This window comes from Protobothrops mucrosquamatus, unplaced genomic scaffold (genome assembly GCF_001527695.2).
Source record: "Protobothrops mucrosquamatus isolate PMUCROS unplaced genomic scaffold, P.Mucros_1.0 scaffold10, whole genome shotgun sequence".
In the NCBI taxonomy this organism is placed as follows: domain Eukaryota; kingdom Metazoa; phylum Chordata; class Lepidosauria; order Squamata; family Viperidae; genus Protobothrops; species Protobothrops mucrosquamatus.
Genome location: NW_015386397.1, coordinates 2,684,513 through 2,709,791, shown reverse-complemented (window position 1 = coordinate 2,709,791; position 25,279 = coordinate 2,684,513).

The window sequence follows — 25,279 nt, the reverse complement described above, 5'->3', positions numbered from 1 at the left end:
ACTTTTAATGTGATTTTTGTTTAAAAAATTCAACTTTAGTGGCAAAAAATGAGCAACAAATAAGTTCCATTCATGGTTTTAAGAGTGAAGTGGCTGCAAATTTGGTTTGGCAAAAGAATTTAAGAGGGCAGTGCAAAAGAACTGATTTAAACATCTCTCTTTTAAAAATGTGGATGTATTGCCTCCCTTAAGAGGAAAATAAAGTCAATACTTGGGGGGGAAAGGAAAATTAATATTGTAACATTCAAGGCAACTACGTTCATAGAAATGAAGTGTTTGTTTACTATTATCACTACCTCCTGTTCAAATTATAGATTTGGAAATTGAAAACAATTTGAAAACCAGTGAGGTCCTGAGGGTTGGCTACATATTTCTTATTAGAACTCATTCTAATGTCATCATACTTGTGCTGTTAATTCCAAAGGGGCAACTTCAAATTCTTAGGCAATTGTTTTATCTATTGATTGCAAAACTGCTGTCCTAGTTAACACTTAAAATGACCTCTAGGTGGCACTCTCTCAAAATAAATTAATGATTTTTTTAAAGAATATGTTAAAACATTTAATATTTAAGAAAACTAAACATTTTAGGATTTAATATTTTGTTTTTCATTTCTGATTATTTTCATGAATTAAGCTTTTTTTTTTTTAAAAAAAAAGTTAAAAGTACAACTTTAAATATAAGCTTTTCTTTAAAAAAAATTAAAAGTACAACTCTAAATCTGTCTACAAGTAAGTATAATCTATTAAGTTTAACAGGACTATTTTCTAAATAAATCCTGTATCTATTACAGTTTAAAATAATAAACCTGTACTTGATTTCAGAAATAATCTCTTAATTCAGTACAGGATCTCTGGCTGCAGATGCAACCTCAAGGGAGAGAATGTTTTCAGTGAAAAAAAACCCACGCTGATTTTAAAACTATCTCAAAAGAGCCACTTCTGGCTATGTATATGAATTCATGTGTGCATTCAGGCTTAGGAGAATGGAGGGACTCATAAATTTACATGGATAGGACTTTTTCTTTTTAGTTTTAGTTTTTTCTTCTGATTCCTTGGAGCCTTTTTATGAAGAGCCATAACAGGACATGGGTCTGTCCTTTAATGCAAAAAATTAAAAAATGTTGCAAGAGAAGAACACAGTTACAATTAAGTATGATAGAGAAAGTGATAGATTCAACTTCAAGGGAAATTTAGAATGTCAATAACTGTTTGATCTTTTTCCAGTCCTAGATAAATAAAAGGAAGAATGCTGAATGGTTATTTTCAAAAATAGAAGCTGCCTAGAGTGGGATCTATTCACTGGACAAGAACTCTTTTCTGATTGAGATCAAAGCTCTATGTATTTAATAGTAGCAAGTAAAAAACTTCACAAGACAGCTATTAAACTAAGTTCAAGAATATTTATTATTTTTTAAATTTCTTTATGTTTATGACCTCCTTTGAAGCTATATCCCCAAAACTAAAAATCTATGCATTATTACTCAGAAATAAAGTCAACTATATAGCAGACAGGAAACCTGTTTCTAAATGAAGAGATACAGGATGGGATTCTGTAAGAATTCACTCTTCTGTGCAGGAGGAAACTCTATTTAACTCACTAGGATTTATATTTAAAGATCATGCACAGGTGAAGCTGTTAGTATACCAATCCTAAATGGGCACAACTTTAAAGGAAGGATGAGCACCAAAACCTATTCAAATTAAATTTGAATTAACAAAGGGAAATGATATATTTATCTAAAATTAAGAAGTTGGAGAAGTGCAAAAAAAAAGTCTATAAAGATCAGGATAATCAAATGCCCAGCACTGCTTTTAGCAAAAAGGCCATACATTAATCAAAGATATTTTTTTAAAGATGTTATGATGTTCAAATGATGCTTAATGTTTCCTTTCAGTTGTGTGACTATTAAATATGCTTCTTTTTGGCATCACTCTATCTTATATTTGCATTCCTATATTATAGCCAATCTTGATTAAGCAGATGAGCAGGATCAGATCTGATTAATATTTGGATGGGAGACCACCAGAAAATACTGGGAATGAAGATTTGGAAAGGGGGGAAATCCCGAAAAGCAGCAATGGCAACTTGGTATTGTTAGTTAGTATTGTTGTGGAAAACAATACACTAATGTGTCCATGAAGTTACCAGGAAGCAACTTTGTCTCAAAGGAAACTTTAATAGTGAGAAGATTAATTTGTATGGTATGAATTACAATAAGGGAGTCTTGCTTCCAAATAAATATGCATACCAAGTCTCAATCTTCCTTTGCAGGACCAGAATCTACTTACTAAATTGTTTTCTGACCTAAAGACAGTAACTATAATGCTACTGTGCATCTAGATGTATGGTGAGAAATTAAGAGATAGTTAGACAAACTAGCTCTGCATCTCTGAAAACTATGAAGATAACTCAAGAAAGCATTTAAAATTCATGCATATTTATTTATTTTTAAAGCAAATAGAAACAGTTTATATATACCTATCAAAAGCATCTCTTCATTACCACGAGTCTAACACTTTTCTGCCAGCTGCTAAAACTGTTTAAACAGCACTTTACTGATTCATTCAATAGCATTGCATTCAACAGGTGTCAAGGTTTTGAAAAGACCTACATTTTAAAGTGAAAGAAATTATGCTCCAACTAAAGTTCATGGTAGTCTGTTGTTTTTTTAAAAAAAATTCTATCCTGTTAAATTGCTTTCTGCATATGCTTTTGAAGCTACTGATTCAAGCAATTAAGTCTTTCTTTAATTAGCAAACGCAAGGCTGTTGGTAATTCTTCAGCAAAATGGTTAAGGGCAAAACCTCTTTTTTTAAAAAAAAAAACCAACATTATTTAACAGCAGGTAGAAAATAAGCAAGATTGTTTCTTTGAATGTTTCTTCCATCGCTATAAATTGCTAGAATGTTTTTGAACAACTCATTCGAAGAAACCAATGCGGTCTCCATCTGTACAGCATTTTAAACTTCCCTAAATTGGATTTCTTCTCTTCTCTGTTAAAGGATGGCTGAGTCACACATCGCTTGGAGGAGCCATAATGGAGAAACTTATTTCCAGTCTGTTTGGATCGAGAGAGGCTGGTTTTGGAAAGGATTAGTTTTTAGCTAACCGAGTGTAACCATATTTCACCCCAAGGTTATTTCAGGTTTGTTAATGTTTGGAGAAGAATCAGCAAGTAGAGAATTTGTTTTAGCCAAAGGTATAAATTATGTCCACTAGGAAGGGAACTTATAGGACAAGCTACATTCCTTTAGCCCCCAAGGTTTCTATGCATATTGTGAATATTCAGAGCTAATATAAACATCAGTGAGAAAAGTAACAAAAAACTAACTTGCAGTTTTTATTTTGCCAGCAATTCCAGAATTTTTGGACATTCAATCAAGAGCACAGACCAGGATAATTAAAAACATTCTCTCAACCTTGAGAGTGATGGAGGATTTCTAAGAAAACATTTCATTGATTTCATCTCTAACTAAGGAATGATATATTAAACTTAAAGCATGTTTCCTATTGTAACCTACACCTGAGCATGATGTCACTCAAACTTTTTCTTTAAATCCAACTCAGCTCTAGAACAGCCTGAAGTTCAGGGTGAAATCCAACTGGATGTAATCAGTCCAACTGAAGTACTTGTGTTTGTTTTATATTTCCATATTAAGTGTCTTTTTATCAATGGAAGGATCAGTTTTAACATGTTCATAATATGCTCTTTCCATATTTGTCTCTTTTTCCCCCCCTCTTAGGATTTTTTAGGAGAGAGATTTTGGAGACCAAAGGCCAAGAACTAAAATCCAAAGTAAAACAAACAGATCACAGATATGAACATACAAGAAAATCCCTCCATTCACAGGTATCTTGTACTTTACTTCCAGTTTCTCATTTTGGGAAGGTGATAGGAGAAAATTCACCTTACAGTCCCAATGTTTATCTGGAAGTGAATACTATTTCATTTGCAGGATTTACTTCTTAAGTAAATGGGATTAGGGTTCCAGACTATCTCCTCTATTATTCAAATGCAAACTATAATTCAAATGCAAACTATGCAAAACCAAGCAACTCCTTTTAGCTTGAACTGGCCTACTACAAGAGATGTATCTTAGAAATCAGCTCCATCACAATGGCCAGGCAAGATATTATGTTTTTTTCTATTCATATTTTCCTTCACAGGACAATTAATTTCTGGATTCCAGAAATCAAAAACTCTTAGCAATAATTGGGAAAGCAATTATTCCCAATTAGTCAAATTCCGATTATAGTTAGAATCCAGAGAGCCGCAGAACCAAGTAGCTGTACCAAAATCTAAAGTGAGCGCAACCTGAATTGACACAAATTTCCTTAGAAAGGGAAATTAAAAATTAGTTATTCTGTACCTATAACTGGATAATATCCTACTGGTATTTTGAAGGACCTTAAAGGACTGCTTCTTCACCCAGTTCTTTGGAGAAGATGACTGGTGCCCCTTTCTTTTTCTCTCTGAGTTTATATTCCTTCTCACTGTTGTTCTTTTGTCTTGTGTCAATTTTGTCAATTTTGATTTGTTCTTTGTTTTTAAATATTTTTAAAAATTGTCAATCATCCAGAATTAATGGGAGTCAGGCAGCATGAAAATAATTATTAGTCAGCCTGGGTGTTCAGGCTGAATTTTGCATTTTGTCTGCCTAATGAGTCCTTCCCAAGGACCTAGAATAGGGAGATTTTGTTGTTTGATTGTGTTAAAGGTATTTGTCACAGGATGTAAGCTATTCAAAACAAAGCTACCTTTGCTAATTAATATTATTGTTAATTTGAGTGGAGCGTATTTGCTGCTTTTATGCACACAGTCTCTTTCTGTATCACAATTACTAGTAAAATTTCTCAACATATTGTACCCCATTTTTGTACAAAAAAGTAAATTCTGAATGCCCTTCAAAATTTCCAGCTCTGGATTCTAGTTTTGTAAGAAACATTAATGCTGCTCAGGGAGCGGGACAAATGGATCCTTCTCAAGTCAACAGCAATTAGGAATTTTCTTTGATTTTGAACCGCACCATTGCAACCTGCCTCCTACTCTTGGGCCTTGGGCGATGGTGGTTGTTCACCTCCACTGCCTAAAGGTCGGATTGGGGCTTGGATAAGGAAGAATGATTTCCTTGGGATTGCTCAGCTGTCCATTTGATCTCATTTCAAGTCACCACAGGGATGAAAGAGTCCTGCTTAATTAACCCATATTAAACTACTGTTAGGATATGATTTGTAAAAGTGGGCATTAACATTTCAGTTTAAAAGTTCTTTGCAATTATTTGTAATATCCAATTTTTTTCTTTCTTCAGTTGACTATATAACATAGAAAGTAAGGCGGCAGTAAATATGCACATATTATTAGGAAATTTAAAGATACGTGAGTTGCTTTTTCCAGGTGGATAAGATGTTATTCACACAATAACTAAACCAGGTCAGATACTCAGCAAGTTCATTGGCCCAACTGGCTAATGTCGTAAGGGTAGATTGGGTGTTTTGTCTTGGCATGTTCTGCAAACTGAACCCATTTCACTAGTTTATGGCTCAATGTGTCATGAAAAGCCAGAAAATGAGTTAATTCAATTACCTGCATATTGCTTGAATGCAACCATAGTGAATGGCAAGGAAAATATATTTAGGAATAGTATACCAGATTCTTTTTTTTTAACAGAATCTGGACTAGAAGAGGATGGGCATCAAATGATTTTTTTTGGAGGGCACAGATTTTCAGGGCAACAGGTATTTTGCTCTTCTGCATTTTTATCAAGTCTACACAGGAAAGCTTCTCTTTAGATAGATGCTCTTTATAATTTTCTTTGTACCCAATGCAGGTCTAATTTTTGCTTCATATTCTGAAGTGCAGAGAGATGGTTTAGGCCTTGAAATCAAATACTGGGAATTATTATCATCATCATCATGGGTCTCTTCTATTCTGCATGTGTAACTGACGTTTTCCCTTCACTCCCAGCGTTTTCTACTTTCCACATCTCATTTTTATTGCATGCTTTTTTTAAATAGTATTTTTATAACAGTATGGTCCTCAACTGCCTTAAATGTGATTTGTTTTCCCAACTGCTTCTCCACTCTCTGTGTGTGTGTGTGTGTGTTAGCAGTTGACCAGCCTCCTTCCTCCCATTCCACTTGTCAAAATCAAAAAGCCAATCTCCCCTTTAATTTTCTAAGAGGAAAATTGTTTCTAGCCACTTTCTTTTACAATTTTAGCCTAATAATTCCAGTTCTGGGGATTATATGTATAAATCTGTAGTTAAATTCTGCACCAAGAGAATCAAGGCATACAAACACTTAAAAAAAAAACCCCGAAAACAATTATTTTGAAGGTTATCTTCTCCCTCCCCTCCCTTGTTGCTTTTGCAGAATGCCACCTCCTCTTCCCCTTCCTATCCCCGCTGTAAACTGACCCACCTGGTGAAGCTTCATCAAGTGCAGGGAATTCTAAGGATGAGGATTTGTGCAAGTCATTTTTCTTTGCTGCTTCTTCCTTCTTATCCCCGTCTTCTTCTTCTTCTTTGCTTCTCGCAGGCTTAGGTCCATAACCAGGTTCCAGCCGGACAGACACCTCGCAATTTCTTCCATCTGCAAAGTATGAAGGAGAGGATAGGAGGCTACCTCGGGAGGATAGGTTTCCGTCGGCAGCAGAGGATGCTTGGTCAGAAACCTGTTTCGGAAAGGTAGCTAAAGAGAGTTCCGGAAGGGGACTGGGACGGAAGGTTGACCTCTGAGTTCGACTTTGGCGGATAAAGAGAACCGGCTCTTTCCTCTCCAGCTCCAGGAGAGGACCTTCTCCCCGGCAACTTGGAGAAAATTTCTCCGCCTCTGCTTCCAAGCAGGGGGAATCCTGGCCTTTGCGTCCGGGACAGTACAGACAAGAAGAGCTGCTTTTATGTGAGAAAAAGTCATGATGAGGAGAACTTCGCCAACCCGGGTGATGGAAAGGGAGAGGAAAGTACCCAAGGCCGGACGAGGGGTGACTCATGCCTCTTTGCCCATTGAACCTCCGCCTCGCCCGCTTAGCCCTCGGCAGGGCGAATCCTCCCCAAGGAGAGGTTGGCGTGGGTGCGTAGTTCTGAAGCCCAGCTATTGGCTTCGACAGGCCTCACAAGGCTAAATCCTCTGGAGAGCAGTGGGGTTGCACTCACTCACCAAGATAGGTACCCGCGTGTGCGTGACTGCGAGAGGAAGAACCTCTTTTCAGGGGAAAGGCCTCCAGCAGGACACTTATCTATTGGAAAATGCACCGGGCTCCCAGCCACTTCCGGCGGGCTAACCAATCCTAGATGGACTTGGCTTTTACGGACATCCCCCGGTGTCAATTTTAATGGCAAACTTTACTGCTTTGCGAAAGGATTCATCTTTTCTTTCAAAAGAAAGGAAGAAAGCGAAAGGGGGGGGGATATTCGCGGCAGACGTCTGCTGCAATTCATCCCCGTCGCGCCACTCCTCCCTCCGCTCATCCACTTACCCGACATGTAATCTAAAGGAGGTGCCAATTGCGCAGTCTTGTCTGAGCCCCAAACATTTTGATAGGCACTTGACCCGGCCTTATCTACTGTGCTGCATTCCTGTTCTGCGTATCTGCGCTTTGTGAACCTCACTTCTGCCCGTCGCTGCTCTTAGAAGGCCGGCGACACGTAGAGCTGGAGACAGGACAAACGCGAGGCCTAGAATGGAGAGACAAGGCTGCATAGCAATGGTTGTAAACAACATCGCCGAATGCGTGTATTCTGCCAGCGGTAACAAGCATGTCGTCCGTGTCTCTCGCGACCACCACCATCAAGTTTAAGTTTAGCTGCTTTAAAAAAACATGCGTGTTGCTTTTGATGGTTTATGCTCTGAGAGGACATATCCTGGGGTAAAACATTTTAAAGGGGCAAGCAAGACAATTTCTTCCATTCCTCCTTTGTCCAGATTATCCATCCCTCCTCAGAGACTGAAAGCAGGATGTGCAATGGTTAAATGTAAATAATTGCATTTAACAAAATGTGCAAATATGCACATCTATAATTGCATGTGCTCTTGTATTTAAAAAATGTCACTCATCTTTGTCCAAACACCAACAATCTTTGGAGATCAGGTTGTGCTTTAAGAGATGCCAAGAAGATCATTTCTCAACTGGAGGGTACAGCTTCCACTGATTTCTGCCCAATACACTTCCAGAGATCAGGGTGATCCCTGATCTCCCTTCCTTCCGCTGCGCCCTCAAGACGTGGTTGTTCCAGCTCGCGGGACTGGCCTAAGGGATTTTAAAGGGGTTTTAATTACTTTTAAATTGGACGTATTTAAATATTTCTTTTTAATCGATTTTTAATTAGATGTATAACATGTTAGCATTTTATCTATTGTCAGCCGCCCTGAGTCCGCAAGGTGAAGGGCGGGATATAAATGTAATTAAATAAATAAATAAATAAATAAATACCAAATCACATATTGCTACATATTGCACTTGCTATGTAGAAATAAGCCAGTTGATTCACAGGTATGGGTCTTCAGAGAGTTATACAATTGGTATTAGCCTGAGAAGGGTCACATTTGTGCAGTTTAATTCAGGCTGTACTGTGGTCTTGTCTTAAATAAAGGCTCCCATTGGATCACCATCACTGCCTTCTCTCTTTCTTTTATTTGCTCTCCAAAGAGGTCTCTGTAACCTGGATGTGATGTAGACAAAAAAGAATAGAAGTAAAGGTAGAGGATCAATCTGAAATGTCTGAAGCATGTGTTAAACAACTTTCTAAACATAGGCACAGGCAAGTCTGACAAACATCTACTTACTTATTCATTGCTTTCAACGATTTACAAGCCTATAAACTAATCCATCAATTAAATATAAGTGTGCAACTTCCAAAAACTACATGAAGAACATGGTTCTATGGAGAATAATTTCCCATTAAAATAATTGGAACCAGATGAAAAGGGAGGATCATTTTCTCCTTATCTTTTTCTCCATTCAATATTAACCTCCTTCCTACACTTAGCAGGAAAATAAACCCAATTGAGCAAAGTAGGACTTATTTCCAAGGAAAATGAGATGTGGTCTTAGTTGTGTGCTTAGAAATATTCTCATTCCTAACAGTATAGTTTATTTTGATCATTTGGAATAACACCCCATGTACATTTATAGGAAATTTGGGCTGTCTTTTCTAAGGTTTTGTTTAATTGAACATTGCCAAACATGTGCAGTCTAATCCAATTCTAGGAATAATTAAACCTTTTGGAACATCAGTTTGACAACAATGAAGGAATTGAGGTTGTTTTTCCTTCCATTGTCTTGGGCATGGGAAAACAACTCTATCACCTTGAAACTGTTACTGATCCTTTAGGGGAGGTGCCTGAACTTTCCTGCAGAACTTTCCAACTGTTCCAGGAAGAAACAGTCTTGGATCATAAACAAACTTTCTCTGAAAGGAAGTTCTACTTATATAAAAGTGCTTTTACATAAACAAGGCACAATCTCATGGGAAAATAGTCCCTGCTAAGCACAGTTCAGTGAATTCATTTAATGCGTAATAGTGAATTGCACCCCAAAGTGCCTAGAAACTGTGAATATTGCTACACCAAGCAACAATAGAATCTGTGAAGTAAAACCAGCCAATCAATTAATTCACCATATCAATCCAGATTAATAATAGTGAAATGTGCTACATAGGAGGCAGAGGAAAGGCACACATTTAAGGACACATATTCACAGTAGGCAAATGGTAAATTTCAGACAGCAAGTTTTCTGTCACGCAAACAATTAAAATTTTATGGTTGGGGAGAGACCTTTTTTCATTTCAGAAAACCAACAGTAACTGTCCCTTTCTTACAATTTTTAAATGACTCTTCTCTGCATTTGATTTTTTTTTTCCTTTGAATTCAAGGTTGGACTGCAATCATGATTTTGTTGGTAGTATGTTCTCTTGAGCAAATCTCCTTGATTGGATTCATGCATCTATATAAACCATGACTAACAAACTGCAATATAGTTACACATTAAATGCTAAACTGATAACAGTTATCTTTATGTACAAAGTCAGATATTGTGGCTTATTTAACACTGTATTCAAAAGTCTTTGCTTAGCACAATATATGAACTCAGTCACTGGAAGGAAGCAACAAAAAATGATGTGATACAGATTGTTCAGCAAGGTTATTTTTTGCTTACTTGTTTGTTGAAAATGTTTTGAGGAACTTTTGACCAAAGGATGTTGATTAGGGAGAAAGGTCATTGAATTCCTCAAGACATACAGCACTGCAGAATAAATGGGTTTAGGCTTATACCACCCAACCACTAAAAGAGGATCATGTCAATTGCTCAAGAAAAACACTGCAGAAGTTATTAAACTGACACCTGTAAATTAAGCAACACCTTATGAAAATAATACATAGTCAAAGCCAGTGTTTGAATTTTATTAAAATGATCCAATCTATTAATTCAGAAAATTTCTATACTTTCTACCCTTGAGTGTGGGGTGGGCTAGGAAAAGCCACTGACTTCTTTTAACATCTTGATTTTCAAAACGGGAGAAAATTAAACACACAATTTTAAAGTGTGCACTTCATTTTTTGCAGAAGTGTTAATTTAAATTTTCTACGACTCCTTCCTGAAAACTGTAAGAATATTTTGGTGACAATCCTGTATTCCCATTTGGGGGGGGGGAAGTGCCACTGAATTCAATGGGATTTCCTTTTAGTAAGCAACTATATGATGAATTGTAAAGTTACAATCCTGTGTTGATTTCCTCCAGAGAAACTGATTTCCTCCAGAGAACTTGTCTTTAAGGAGCTAGCTATAATGATGTATTATAAACTATTTTATTTACTCTAATACACCTAAAGAGGGAATTCATGGTCATTATTGCAGTTACACACAAGAGGACTCTCTGAATCCCATTTGGATCTGAATCCCATTTTCTGAATCTTATTTTTAACTTCACTAATTTGCCTCCACGAAGCTTCCTTTCTTATAACCCTGGGGGAAAGTTTGGGGGCCTCAGCCTTGATGTGTAAGGAAAACATAAGTGCTTTCCCCCAAATGCAGAGTCTGAAGAGCTTTCAGAGGAATGTTCTGTATGCAAAGGGAAGATCGAACTGTCTATTTCCAATTAGCACACACACACAAAATAGTTTCATACACAGAAATATGCAAACAAATGTTTATAATGATTGCACATTTGTGGTGTGTGTGTATGTGTTTGTGTGTGTGAGAGAGAGGGGGGGAGGGAGGGAGGGAGGGAGGGAGGGAAGGAGGGAGAAAGAAAGAACATTATTCTAACTCCCATCCAAAGAGTTTTGCGCTTTGGAGAAATTTTTCCTTAAGGGTTCAAACTAGGAAACAAACATTGCAAGCCACAAGATCACATTTAGGATTTGAATTCACAGAAATTCAGAGAGACTTTGGCACTGATATGCCTGGGCTTTGAATACAAAAAAAATGTGTCTCAATGGAGTACAGGTGAAGGATTTATCAAATTAAAGTTCTGTTGGTCTTAAATCTACCTCTGTGTGCCTTCTTCCAGATAGGAAGGACTACAACACTCAACCTTCCCTGCCAGCAGACCTTTATTGGCTGAGAAGTGGTTAAAGTTGTGGAGAGTGCAAGGCTAGGGAAGATGAAGTCCCCCTGTGCAATATGGAGACTGGATAGATTATGTGGTCCATGAATTTTAAATAAAATAGTTGTAATTTGGATCCTTTCCCCCTCCCCAGAATGAAGGAAAGAAGTACACCAACTGAAGGAAAACTCTGTCCTAGAAATCTAAAAAGTACTCACTACATTCATTGTGTCTAAGTATGCCCACTTTTGTGTCTAGGTATGCCCACTGCTCAGAGTCATGCAGACAATAGCTGGTTGCAGTTTTTCTTTTACACCTACACTTGGTGCAGAAACATCAGACTGGCCACAGAATATTTCTGTTCCTGAAGCTACTAACAGGAACTTGGGGTGTGTGTGTGTGTGTGTGTGTGTGTGTGTGTGTGTGTGTGTGTGAGAGAGAGAGAGAGAGAGAGAGAGAGAGAGAGAGAGAGAGAGAGAGAGAGAGAGAGAGAAACTTTATGGTCCCTAACCCTTGGACTATGGGCACTAAATAAAGTAAGCACTTTGGTTACAGTAGCCTTTACCAAACTAGTACCGACTGCAGATTATAGGAATTGATCTTTAATACCTCTGGAGAACAGCAGGTTGGGGAAGTGTACCCAAGTATTATTAATAAATCTAGAGTCATTAGAGTATTTTTTTTCAAAGAGAGCCCCCTGAATTATATGGTGGTAGCAGCTGGATTTATTCCCTCTTCTCCCATCCCAATTTTGAATAAAGAGAAAATATTTGTATCCCATCTCTGGGATAAAATAAAAAAGCAAAGGGAGCTAGCTGAAATTGAGTCAAAACTTCCTAAAAATTCTTAACCACAAACACAGATTCAATGCCAATTTTAAAATTAGGGCAAATGCTTTTGAATATGGACAGATAGCCTTCCTTCCATATGGGTGCCACCGTAGTCCGGAACTGATGCGAAACTTCAATTGTAGCAAAATCCAGCAATTTGTTATTACTGGGTGGACAATTTTTCATATGGTTGTTTCATCATATCTATAAAGTTTAGGAAAAACAATAGAGTAGATCCTGCCTGCCTGGTCTGTAAGCATTAGCCACACATGGGATACTATGGGATCTGTTTCAATATCATTCTCCTTCTCTAGATCCTCCCAGAAATTCCTAAGTGAATTTAATCAGGCTGATTTCCAAGGGGAAGGGGTTGTTAACTATCCTATTTCTATAATCTTTGATCCTTGTTCCAGCCTAATATACAGCTAGCCTATTTTCATGTTTTGAAGAGAATCAGAATTTATCATTAAAACTATGAGTATACTCTAATGCAGGGAAGCTTATTCCATAACCATTTTTATTCTTTAAAACATTCCACAAATGTTTTACAATGGGATCGAAGTCGTGACAAATTGGATTACAAAAGAAATATAAGATTAGGACTTCTGATACGTTGTCATGATCCAACAGTGCTGTTTTTTTTGTTTTTAAATACTCCTGTCTCATCCTTCAGAGTTTAACGGGCCTGGCCGTTTGACTCAACCTATCGTCCCATTTATGCCAAATCCCTTTAGTCTCCAAATGCTTTGGTTCCAAAAGAAGATCAGTCAGGATGTTTGAAGCTCCTGCATTTTAAAGGAAGCCAGGTTGTTCGCAGCAAGGTGAGTCCGATCTTTTAAGAAAGGAGTTTGAGAGCTGAGCCCTCTGATCATTCAAAAACTCGGATTTATTTCTTACTACCGTATAGATCTCACCAAGGCGCGGCTCCCTCAGCCCTTGAGATATCCACGAACTCAAGAATGGGTCTAAAGCGTAAATGCTAGAGACGGTAAAAGGCGTAGATTTGATAAAACTCGTGTGCCTGAGAGATGACGATTTCAACATTTCAAATCTCCTTCTATATAGATTTTGCAATATCGGCCTGGCCAGAAGGCCATATTTGAAACGAAACAAAAGCGGTTAATTAACTGGTTCCTCAGACTTTAAAAACAAAAGTAAGTGAAGAATATCCCCCCCTCCTTTCCACATATATATCCACCACCGCCACAAAATAGCACTTCAACCCAACTAACTAAAAGTGGACATAATCCATACGAACCAGCTGGTCCGATCGGGGGGGGGGGATGGGGCAAAGAAGAGAAAAGAGAAGCCAGCGCCGGAAAAGGGAAAAATAAATCAGGAAAGGAACAAAGAAAGAAAAAAAAGAAAGAAAAAGAAAACGCCAACACAAAAGCGCCTATCAGAAGAGGGCGACTTTAAAGCAAATGAGACATCTGAAGCCCGTCTAGGTCTCCAGACTTTACCCTCAAAAGGTTTTATGGTGTTTTTCTGTGCAATGTCAAAGTCTCTGCACTCCCAACCCCCCCCCCGCCCCTCTTCATCGTAGGGAGGTGTGTTCTACCCTTGGCCAGATCTCCTTTTCCTTCAGTGCTTGCTTGAAAAAGTGGGCTTATTTGGGTCCACGTTGAACTTCTCCAATCATTTATTTACAGAAATCGTATCTGCTTGTACAAAAAAAAAAAAAAAAAAAAAAGAGCCGAAGGCGCTGATCCAAAACAACTGAGGAAGGGGGGGGGAACGAGCCCACGGAAGGAACTCCTCCTTTGTTCTCCCTCTCCCAAGCAATTAGAGCTGCAGCCTTAGCAAAGGGAGTGCAGTTCTGTTCAGGGTATCCAGAAGAGCTTTCCCCCCAAGAGGTAGAACAGGGCATCTCCCATACTTCTGCAGGAGATGCTGGGAAGTTGTAGTCTGAAATATCTGGTGACCACTAAGTTCTGGGAAGCAAACATCTGCCAAACCTGATTCCTATAGTGCAGAAGGGACATCTGGGGGTGGGGATGGAGATGAAGAACAGAGAGAAAAAGTGGATAGGATCAGTATTTGTTGTTTCCCTGTTAACAGAGGAAGTTCTGAGTTCATCCTTTGTAAAAACTATTTAGCTCTATTTTAGAGGTAATAGCTCAATTTTTCTATGTTTTCCATGTCCTAAATTAGGGAGAATGATGCTGCTGCCTTGGGGCAACTGTGGTTGAAAAGAATTCTGGGCCCACAAAAAAATGAACTGGGTTCCCAAAATGTGGTCATAAACTATCCACTTCAAAGGGTCCAACCATATCTTCAACCAAGCAGGGCTTTTTTGTATGAAATGGATTTATTTTAAATATTTATGTCCCTTCCCCAAATATCATAAACATTTTTCTTAACTGAGATTGGAGAGAAAAGCTAGTTTGAATATTTGTAAGGGTGGGGAAGTCTCTCCTACTAGTTAGAGAAATGTTATATTTGGGAGGAGAGAAGTTTGACTTTGAAGGTCAAATGTCATAGCCTTGAATATGCAATTGGGTTATTGGTAGCAGGCTGCTTTCTTGGAATGCAAGTGAAAATCAGGAAATGAAGACAACAGAACATGAAGAAGAGGTAGCTCTTTTGTTCTTTTCAGAAGGACTGGATGCTGCTAACTCCCTGTCTGGAAGAATTATGGTCCGTGGCTAGTCTAAGACAGTTTGTTGCCTACAGTAAACATTCCAAATGGTGCTTCCTCCTCCCACAATATAAAATCTTCTCTCTCCAAGTTATCCTATCTAAAACCACTGATTAAAATTAACTGAGAGTAGGACCTATGTTGCTTGCAAATTCAGATCCTGATAGAGCAACATGCATGCGGCATATCAAGCTGTAACCTGCTGCTATCATGCAGATTTCCTTATTCCTTTGCCAAATGACAAAAGTGTGGATGCTTTCCATTATAAAAACTGTACACAGTCTGTAACAAGAAGCTATTTTGGCCTATCCCGATCCCCTCACAGATTTACCCAACTAATAAGAACTGGAGTAACATGTTTTCTTTTTTTTAATTTCCCATTAACTTTTGAAAGAACTTTAGTGGATTGCAAAACAATGGTATCTTTATTGCTGGCATCTTGTCAGTTTCTCCATGTGGCTTCTAGAAATGGAGGACAGGGAATAGAACATAATCTCTAAAAAATGGAAACAACCATATCTCTTGCACTGATTTTAGTAATCCCTTAGGTTGAAAGACGCTCAAGGAAAATTGTTTTGGAATTTAACCTAAGATGGACAGCTATCAGCTGGCCATCAACCTTGCATTATACGTTACAAGAAATTATTTAAATAAAGAAAACTGGGTTTAGGCCTAAATTGAAGTGATGAGGAAGTGAAAGTGTTATCTTGTTGTTTGGTATTTTTATGTAAGGTCCTAATAGTCCAATTGTGTCCTTTCACTGGCCTTGCACAACCAACTTTACTTTTGACTTTTGGTCCTGGAAAAGCAAAGTTTTCTTTGGCATAAAACAATCTAAGGCTTTTTCCTCAGTATGAAGTTAAGGCACTATCCACCTTTCCTTGTGTCAGCACAAAACAATCAGAAAATTGGCTGACTGCCGTCAATTCCTATCCTGCCTCTGTTTCATCTGTTAGGCCTCCTTGTCAAATCCTTTTGTTCAGCTTTGTGTCCTCGTCATTCAAACTTTTCTGTTTTGGCTTTGCCGCTGTCCTCCTTCAGCACATCACTAGCCAGCAGGGAATCCACCACCCATTGGATCCCTAAGCAAGATGTTACAGCTCAATTCTACTTTTGGGGAACTCTGCCTGGACTTCTCCAGGTTGGTTTTTTATCCCTCCTGACATACTTTAATTGGACTTATTTAAAACTAACCTAAAATGAAGGAATAGCTTGTTTTCCATTTATTGAACAGCATTAAATAGATTCACATTTAGTCAATATAATGAGACAAACTTGGGAAGATACCAGGTTAGAAACAGACCCCAGAAAGGAAAGCTCTTACTTCATTGGGAAAGTGATTGAAATTATATAACAAGGATACAGACAGATTTTTAATAAAAACCTAGTTCAGATGCAGTCTGTCATTATTTTCAAAATCCTGGTATAGGATAAAACAAGGATACTACAACTACTCAGATTCCATTTCAAGTTGCACAGAGACCTGCATCTTCCAACATGCTAAGAGCATGCATGTGGACATTCTTGCAAAGTGTGTTATCTGAACAAATCTGAAAGATAATGGGCGACAAAGGATTGTAAATTTGACTCACCTTAAAGCTACAGCAGAATAGTTATGAATGAAAGGAGGAGAACTACTAAAATAAAAGTATTTTTTCTCCTTTGATGAAGTCTGATAGCATAAGACTGTCTAATTCATAGGCTAGAATTTAGAACAAAATGAAACCAACATTTAGGGGAAGACTGGGTTTGTCAAGGTGTTGCTACAAACGGCAAGCAGTCAACAGCCCTGAGAGATTTCTGAGAAAGCATACACCAGACATGTCACTAGAAGGCAAAATCATGAAACTGTGTCTCACTTACTTTGGCCATATTATGTGGGGGAATTCACTAGAGAAAGCTATTATGTTTGGAAAAGTTAGCAGTAAAATGCAATCAGGTCATCAAAGTACATGGTGGCTGGATACTATCAAAGCTGGCCAGAGCAGAGAAAAATCAAAGAAGTCATGCAGGATTGGAAGATGTGGAGAGAGACCAGGCCCATAAAATGCAAAGACTTGGAGATGACTGAATTATCATCAGAAGTATCAGGGCGGATTAACAAAAGGCTCTCCTTTCTTATTTTAATTTTTTTTTCAAATGGCAGGTTGAAATTTATACTAGCAGGGAAGGCATAATTTTGACTATCCACATAAAGCATGATAAGGTGGTACTCACCTGCACATTTAACTTCCCATATCACTGCAAGGTTGACCCAAGATACATCAGACCTAGTAGGAAATCTTCTTTATAGCTTTCAGGTATATCAAAGCCAAAAGTTAAGGAATACACACACATGCACACACAAATACATGTGTGTATATACATATACATATACACAGACCCATACAAAAACCATTTTCCTTATTTGTATGGGTGAAAAAGTCTGTTTATGACAACCTAGAAGAAAATAATGCTACTTTCATAATTTATATGTTCTGTATGTTACTAACACTAGAGGGAGCCCTATGATCAGTGTATATACTCTTGTCAGGTTTTGCCCTGTGATCCAGAAGCTGTTTGAAAAGACATTCAACATCCTTTCTCATGCTTCCCAATAGAATAGAATAGAATAGAATAGAATAGAATAGAATAGGAATAGAATAGAATAGAATAGAATAGAATAGAATAGAATAGAGTTCACATTTTGCTTAAGAACATGCCAATTTCCCAATACTGTTTTTAATCAACAGAATACTCATCAGAAATCAAAATCAGATGCTTTAATCTAACTCAGTAATTAATGACTAAAAATACCCTGCAATTATTGATCAGGTTAACAAAGTTTATAATCCTTGGAAGATTGCCAGCTAATAGTGAAGATTATTAATGATCCATATTCATTTATTTGAATTTCCCAAAATAGCCCATGCATGCTAATATTATTTTGTTTTTCTCGAAACTGCATAGCTTCTCAGAAATAACTCCTGGAATTAGAGACCACAATCTCCTGACAAGCAATGCTCTATGCCAAATGTAAATTTGAAAACACGTCATATTTAAATAACCCCATAAATTTCATAACCTTCACCAACTTCCGGCAATTGTTGTCACCACAAAATCCCTCTGACTTGAATCTCTGAGTTCATGTTTCCAAGTCTCCAAATATAATTCTGTTTTACTGCACATTCATTCATTCATTCATTCATTCGTTCATTCATTCATTCATTCCTCCATTCATTCATTCATTCACAAAGACTTTGTGTATTTCAAACTTAAAGTGGTAGAAAGGGATTAGTTGCTAACTTTCTGAGAAAGGAAATACAGCTTTCAAAAAGAACGAGGGGGGTTTCTGAGAATGTAATTGATTTACCTTTTATGATCGAAGAGGAAACAAAGTGGAACTACATGGTACCTTGACTGCTGCAACACAGAATGTTAAGGCTGTCCAATTCCAGCAGAGGGCAGTCTTTAATTGCTTTTGAATTTTTACGGCCCCCTATAGAGAAAGCTTCAAGCAGCAGAATTTTCTATTTTTGTTGTCTATTGCTTCAAAATAATTGTCAAGTCTATTGCAGAGAAAAGGGACTTTTAAAAAAGGTGTGGGGGGGCAGAGGGTGACAAAAGAATAAACAAAGTTTTTACCACACTTTCTCTCACACTTACATATTTATAAGTATATGTGTGACTGTGTAATAAAGAAAATTACCCATTTTTCATATTCTAATAGTTTTTTAAAGACAAATATGGAAGAATAGCCGAATTTATTAGGGCCCCCAAATTTGTTCATGTATGCTTTCAATTAGAACTTGGTACATTTGTGTAACGTGTAAATGTAGACCAGTAAATTCCATTATCTCACTGGAAGTTACTGTATTACATGATCCCTAAGAAGCAGGAACAAAATGGCATTTGGGGGATAGAATCTGGAATCGCAGGAACAAAATTGGTAGGGCAACGAAATATGCATTGTTACTATATTCCATGGGATTGTAACCAATTCCTGCTGACTTGATGTTTATACTGTTTTCTGCATTTTTAACTTTGTAAGCCGCCCAGAATCATGGTAGTGAGACAAGTGTGTGTGTGTGTGGGGGGGGAATCTATAAATATTTAATAAATAAAATAAAATGAACTTCTCCAAGCTGTTTGTCTCTTGCTGCAATTTCTTGCAGTTGCAGTCCTGTGGCTTCTTCTCCTTCTGTTCATCTTGCCCAGCATTATCATAGATTCCATAGAACCATCAACAGGATGATATGTTCAAAGTATAATCATTTTGTTTCGCTTTCCTTCCATTTTTTTTCATCCAGCCTTGATTTCCTCTAATACTGAAGACGTGGTCTTCTTGGCTGTCCATGGAACACAAGGCAACTTCTTCCAGCACAATTCAGAGGAGACCGTCTTCTTCCTCTTTTCTTTGCTCTTCTGAAATGCACTCTCTCCCTCTTGGGAATCCAGACTACCTTCCTCTGCAGAGTTCTACTCCTGCCTTTGGCACAAAGCCAGTTAGGTGACCCTGGCCCAGTCATTCTCTTTCATTCTAGAAAGAAGCCAATGACAGGCCACTTCCAAAATCATGCCAAGAAAACTGCAAGGACTAGTACAGGCAATTATCAGGAGTCAGCACTGATTTGAGGGCACAAAAAAGTAGTTGGTGTGCTGCATATTGTGTACAGCTTATAAGATGCTGTAAGTAAAAAAAATAATAATATTTGAACACAGACAAATGCCTTTTGATCATGAATTCCAGGATTTCTTTTTCTTTTTTTGACAAACAGCTCCCACAACCTGAAAATATTTAAAAACTCTGCTTTTGTAGCTTTTTTCCCTTCTCAAACGGCAGCCATAGAATAATGGATACTGTAATGCTACTAAAAGTTAAAGTAAATTACCCAAGCCCATTTAAGCACTCTCTTCAGGTAATGCACGTCTCGTTCCTTACTGCGGTGAAAAAAGCATGGAGTGGATTTCTGAGGGCTCAAAGGTTACTTTTTCTCATTTGCTTAGAAATCCAGGAAAAGAACCTAAAATCTCCAAAACTCAGGACCTGAGATTTGACAACTAAAGAAGAAAACATAGTGGAACTACATGGTATCTTACTGCTGCAACACAATGCTTGAGATAATTGTCAGTGGCAAGAAATTTCAGGGTAGTTAGACTTATCTACATCATAGCTACATAGGCCAGTGAGAGTCATTTTGATTGTGGCAGGAGAGATATGTGTTGAATAATGCATACAAAGTTAAAATGTTTCCTTGATGTGAAATTTAATAATACCATATGAGTTTCTGTTAGGAAAAAAAATGTTTCTTACCATCAAATGATTAGGAGTGTTACCCAAGTTTTGTTGACAATTGTACAGCAACTAATGATGAAAATAATAGTTTATGTAGTGGGAAGAATCCTGTCTGCCTTTGTATTTAGTGTAAGCAGTGCAGGACTGTCTCTACCATTAGCTAGAGTGGGTAGAGCCACCATGAGCAACAGACTGTTATTTTTGTTAATAATTTTTATCCCTTTTTCCCTTTCTCACTCTCTCTTTCTCAAACCAGCAAACATGCCTAATATTCTGCCTCCTGTTTTCCCAAACAACCACCTTGTGAAATGGATTGAGAGAGTGACCAGTCCCAAACTCACCCAGTCAGCTTTTGTGTATAAGGGAGACTTAGATCTCTCCGTGTCGTGGTTTCTAGGCCAGCACATTCGCCACCATACCAAACTGGCTCGGCATATACATTGTCATGTGGCTAGCCTTCTCTTGATTCCATTTCACCCACCACCTTCACCAATCATTCCATTGTTTTAGAAATGTGATTGTCTGCCTTGTGGCTTCTCCTGGTTCCTTCCAGCGTGTTGAGGGTTGTTTTTGCCTCAATAATATTGAAATAAGAGCAACATGGGTGTCCTGTTAGGCTGTAAATGTGCAACAAGGAAGAAGACATTAACCTTCTGAACATAAAATAGAGATGGATGGAGCAATTGCAAGTTGGGTAAGGGGAAATGCCATGTCCGACTAGTAATCCTGTATTTCAAATACTCATTCAAAAACAAACTTGTTCCCACCTCCCACTGCTTTGGCTGCCATGAGTTATGCATTGAGTTATGAATGATAAAAGAAAACAGGAATGTCCAATGTTGCATGTGATGATTAATAAGGGAAAGATAATGTTGATTTTATGCCAATCATAGCAATTCTGTTTTTTCTAACAGCAAAATTATTTTCTTATTAGGTAATATATAGGCTTCTTTCATTGTTCCTTCATCAAGATGTCACACCACAGATGTGTCAGATTAGATTATGCAGCTGAAATGTCTTGGACACCCCATATTTTCTTGTATTTGAAGTATGAAGCAAAATATGGAACAAGATTGAGAATGATCTGTTTAACCACTGTACCAAACTTTCACATGGGCTTCTTAGGGTAATATAAAGCCTAGGATGTATGGTGCTATTTTATTTTAAAAGTAACTGAATTAAAGGAAGACATAATTATGTGTACATTCATGCAGAGAACGTGGAAAAAGCCCATTTTTCCTCCCTTTTAAGTATTAGAACCATACATTGGTTTAACTGAATAGTGCAAAAATAAGAGTAAGCATAGATAATATGTTGAATTCATTTCTACATAATATGATAATGTATTTATCTAAGCAACAAACTGTCTATAGTGGCTTTGAAAACAATTTGGAATAGTTTCAGCTGGCACAGAATGGAGCTGCCTAGGTATAATTAGCAGACAATATGATCTAATATCATTTCTCTTCTCTTTGTGATGGCACAGAACAATGCTAGGGACTGTTCCTATGATCAACCCAATTAGATTGGATTGCAAGCAACTGATCTACGTGTGTTAAATCCAGATTTTAGTTTTGTATCCAAATTCTTTATATTTCTGTTAAGCTACTAGGCAAATTTTTACATAGTAGGAACTTCCAGCAATTTCATGAGAATGTCTCTTACTATGTTAGGAGTGAGAGAGTAATAGCAGCAGTGAAGGTTGACTTGTGACCAGAGGGAATGGTTTATGCCCATTCAATATGTCAAAGATGCATCTCTGATCACATCCAAAATAGGTCACATGATCTTGTCACCATAAAATGGGTGGTGAAGTATTATAGATTTAGAAATGGTGTTGGGCAAACCTGGGATAAACAGGGAAGTAGGATGGCAACATAAGACTTTAAATGGGGAAGATGAGATGACATGACTCCTGTAAAATCAAAAGGAAATAAAGGTGCCAACGCATTACGGGGCCTCTCTAAACTGCAAGTAGAGAAAGGGTGAAAAGCCATTTCATCTCTGCTGAGTTAAAGTATTACCCACCCCTCCTGGAGTTAGCACAAAACAAGGGCATCATAAAAATGGCTATCTTCATTGCCAATACCTACCTTGAATCTGTTGTATCTCTTTCAATTATCTGAGTACAGGAAGCCTTTGACTTACAACAACACTTCATTTAATGACTGTTCAAAGTTACAACGGCACTGAAAAATGTGACTTATGACCATTTTTATGACCCCTACAACCTATGCAGCATCCTCATGATCATGTGATCAAAATTCGGATGCTTGGCAATTGGTTCATATTTGGGTCATGTGATCGCCTTCTGTGACAAGCAAAGTCAGTGGGGAAGACAGGTTCACTTAACATCCGTGTTACCAACTTATCAACTGCAGTGATTCACTTAACAACTGTGGCAAGAAAGTAAAAGTAATCACATGATTAATGTTAAGGCATAATTTCAAATTGAAAATAGCGAGGAAAATGTTTTCCTGAAAATTCTGGGATGAGCAGGGGTTTGATGCTTTGAACCTTGAATTGTAACAACTATTTTAAGGATTTTCAGAGCTTATAAGAATTATACATACCTGAGACATATGCCGGTAGTTCCCAGTTGTTCTCATCTTGAGCGATACATTGACTTGCTCAACAAATATAAAAAAATACAGAGTATCAGATTTCTTCTGCTAGCATTGCAAAAAAATTGAAGGTTTTCAAATTTTCATCATTTTGTTATGTGCATCTATGGCTATTTTCTGGCTGCAAGTATTTATGCATATCAATATAACATTTTGGGGGGAGGGGAAACGTAGCAGTTAAATATGTAAATGTGATGTTAATTCCAGGGCAAAAATAACCCTACAAAAAGGGGGGGGAGAGCTTTCCCTGATTGTGTAGTTAATTAGATCCTGTAAAGTCAGTTAAATAATACAATAGATACTAGTTTCCTGTATGGTTGTATGTTTTGCTTTTTACAGTAAAACAAACAAAACGTTTTGTGGCACCTTGAAGTCTAAAGCATGTATTTTCACTTTAGTTGTTGTGGCTAATAATTTGGCTTTATCACTCTATGCATCTGATGAGGCAGATTATGGTGCATGAAAGCATATGCTGTAGTAATTTTGATAAACTTTAAGGTACACAGGAGTCTGATGTGTTTAATGCTGTGGCTCCATCCCTAAATTCACTTAGCAGTAAGTCCCACTAATCTAGCAGAGCCTGCTTATGGAGAAGTATGCATAAGATTACATTTGAACATCTTCGTATGTGTTCTCTTCAGATTCTATGTGTTTTAGAATTACAATTCCTAAATAATCTGGGGATTTTAATGTTTGATATTTGGCTTTTCTATCAAATAGGAAGATTAAGGAATTTAACTGATCTAAAGCAGCACTACAGTAACAGTAGTTGTCTGCGGAGTTTACTTTATCGGACGTTTTAAGTCCTGTTTTAAATTTTCTTTGTATTCCAGGAAGGGAGTCCCAAATGCCGCCCTTCTAAAGCACAGTGGTCGTTAAGTTGCCCAAATACTGTGATCTTTGCTAGAATAAACAAAATAATAATCTGGAAATTCCACTTAAACTACTGATTCTACTAGGCCGGCCCCCTGATCAGGATGACTGAAAATGGAAAGTTTTCTTTTTCACCATTCCTACCATTTTCACTGGGATCTGTCCTTTAAGCTCAAATGTAGGTGTCACAACAGGAGAATCCGCAGGGTGTGGTCAAAAAAATAAAATCAAGAGCGAACCTCTCGCAGTGTTTCTCAACCTTGACAATTTTAAGGCATGTGGACTTCAACTCCCAGAATTCCACAGCCAGCATTGCTGGCTGTGGAATTCTGGGAGTTGAAGTCCACATGCCTTAAAATTGTCAAGGTTGAGAAAAACTGCGAGTCTACCCGGTTTTTACGGATGCGTCACTTGGGTCTTTCTGATACGTTTTGTAGCTCCGCCCCCTTTGAAGCCTTCAGGTCTTCCAACGCGAAGATTGGTCCTTGGCCGGCGGAGGTTGCCTGTCTCTATGCCGGGAAGGGACTAAGAAAGGAAAAAATGGAGTGGAGGGGGAAGGGGAGGGGAGGAGGAGAGAAAATGGTATGAAATAAAGATGAAAGTCGCGAGTATCGACCTATTCCTCCTAGTGGTTCCCAGAGTCACAGCTTTTCCTTGAACCAAAAGAGTACCCGTGATGATTGGAAGTGTCATTTCTGTCAAGGCCAAGCGGCGTCTCCTGGTGAAAGTTGCGTTTCCCCTTTCCGGTTGCAACACACACACACACACACACACACATATACACATATGTTTCGGCCAGAGTCCTTGACTGGATGCCCTTTCGTCGGGGTATAGCGTGCCTTCATGACTGCAATCGTCCTCAAGCTATTCCCGAAAAGAAAGCTTGAAAGGGGGGGGGGAACAAACCCTGCTCCCGCTGAACAAATACACCCCGAGGGGGGGGGGAAGGACTATTTCACACCGTAAAAAAGGAAGACGTGTGTAAATAGAAGAAGCCAAGAGCGGGAGCCTGTATGTTGACCGAAATCCGGTTTAAGGTTTATAGGTCGAGGGGTCTGTCTGACGGCTGCATAAAAATGGCAAACCCGGGTTTCTAAAGGAGGATAAGAGCTCGCTTCTTGCCCCCCTCCCCCCCCTGCCGCCGCCGCCGCTCCTGGTTTCCTCTTTTCTTTTTAAGTTTACTCTGGGAAAGTTAGAGATGCTTTCCGAATCGTGGCACCGGGATGTGTGAAGCCCAGTGCCGTTCACTGCACTGCACAGGCTGTTCCTAAAGCCTCAAGGAAAGGCGACGTTCGCGTCAACACAAAACATATGTGGGTTGCAGGCTCTTGCTTTTCCTTCTCACCTTTCAGGGTGGGCAAACTTTAAATTCATTTAAAAATAGCAATCCAGATCCAGATCTTATTTACAAACGATTAATTCTTTCAAAAACTGTAGCAGCCTCCAATTAATAGAGATTTGAGTGTCTGTACTGATAAAAAATAGTG